The sequence below is a fragment of the Carlito syrichta genome, unplaced genomic scaffold, assembly GCF_000164805.1.
Source record: "Carlito syrichta isolate Samal-C Ts95f unplaced genomic scaffold, Tarsius_syrichta-2.0.1 Scaffold307993, whole genome shotgun sequence".
NCBI lineage: Eukaryota > Metazoa > Chordata > Mammalia > Primates > Tarsiidae > Carlito > Carlito syrichta.
In genome coordinates this window covers 437,742-439,758 of record NW_007252089.1, presented here as the reverse complement: position 1 = coordinate 439,758, position 2,017 = coordinate 437,742, and positions in this window count along the sequence as shown.

Here is a 2,017-nt window from a genome sequence, read left to right as displayed (position 1 = left end):
ATAGGCATGAGTCACTGTGCCTGGACTTAGCAGCTACTTTCTGCTTGATTTCTCAGTGTCTCATCCTACCTTTGTGCTGCTCAGAAGTCAGTGATTGCTTTAAGGATAAACTGACTTTGAATCAGGCTCTTCTTAAAGTGTAGACAGTGTTTTCTCAGTCTCTGGGATCTAGGCTCTTGGTCTCCTAAATGTTTTGAGTGTTCATCCATGCCATCGAACACCAGGGGTTTTTCCCTCCAGATATTCCAGTTATTCTTTTAAGGTTAGTTTAATACCAGCTACTCCTTTGTAAATGGCTTGTGCTTTTTAGCCATACCACGACACTGATATGTCTCCCATTTATTAAGTACATCAGTCTTTTTTACTCTGAGATGATACCAATTTCTTCATAATAAAGAATGTGGTGGGTCCATATTGTAATAAGTACAGTTTTTTAAAAAAATGTAGTTTCTTCCAACAGATATTTTCAGATACTTTATATGGAAATGTTTAATTATTGCATGAAATTAGTTCTAAAGAAATGTTTAACATGGTTGACTGACCACAGGTTTTTCTTTCTTCTTTCCCAAAACCCTACTATAATGACAGTAAAGGAGGAAAAATAAAACAACTTATAAAAGTACATCGAGCGTGAAAACACAAGAATCTCTGAGATGACAAGAAAACACTCACAGCAAGTCTGTACTCAAAATGTGATTTTGGAACATTTCAAATTAACAGTGACTTCCATATAACATAAGCAAACGTTCTGCCCTCAATAATCATGCAAGCTACCAACTACTTTATGTTGACAGTAGATTTCTACAAGTCTACCATCCTACCCAGTTTTTCCACAATATAGCCATAATTTCAAATTCAAGAAAAACAACTTATTAAATGTATAGATAACTTGTTATGGGAGTAATATCTTTCTGTTAATTTTGAAAAACAAAGGAAAAAAAAAGAGTTCACCTAAGACCAGCCCTTAATAATAAACTAAATAATAAAGCAAAAGCCTACTGTCTACACCTATCTATCAGGCACATAGCTTCAACACCTAGGGAGCTTGAAAAGTGATTCACATCTAAACTCCTATAAGTGGCAAGTTTTAATAAAAAACAGTGTCAGAACCATAACACTGTGATAATATAGGTATTAGGAAAATATTTTCTGTATTCAAAACCTACAATTCTCAAAATGAAAGGAGGATTTACATGATCACTTGAGGAGGATAGCTGTAAGTAATCCACTAGCAAGCACTGAATAAGTGCTGAGACTGCAGTGGCAGGGTTCAGTAAAATGAATGTAAAACACAGGGTGTAATTTCACTGCAATTTAAGCTAGTTATTTAAAATACACGAGTGAATATAGATAGAATTTGGATATACAGGCAGCACAGTTAATAGCTATCAGGTAGGGATAGTTGAAAAGATGAGAGGTAGACTCTTCTATCTAGAAAAATCATAGGAAAAATTAACCACAATATAGTAGTAGACAATTTTCTATGAAAGTATTAGACAAATATTCTTTTGGCAAAGCGCAGAAAGCTGTATGAACTGTACTTCCTATTTGGGAAAAAGTAAATTTCATGTCAGATTTATCTATTATTATAATCATATATGCATTTCAAATGAATGGTTCAGTTATTCTTAGTTAAAAATAACAGAATCAATTATTAGGATGCACTGGCTAAGTAATTTGGAATTATTTCTGTTGGGTTTTCTTTCTTTTGTCCAATTACCCTAAACCTTAGGATTTCTGACATTTTCCTCTCCATCTTAACTATGCTTTGTTGTTCTTCATTTTTTCAGAGACAAGATCCTACTCTGTTACCCAGGCTGGAGTACAGGGGGGGCATGATCATAGCTCACTGCAGCCTCAAGCTCCTGGGCTCAAACAATCCTCCTGCCTCACTCTCCTATGTATCTACGACTAAGGGCACGTGCCACCATGCCCAGCTTATAATGTGAATAGGACTTCTGCTTCTAATCATGAAAGAGCATGGTCCAGAATTACCCTCCTACTATAAACACACAGA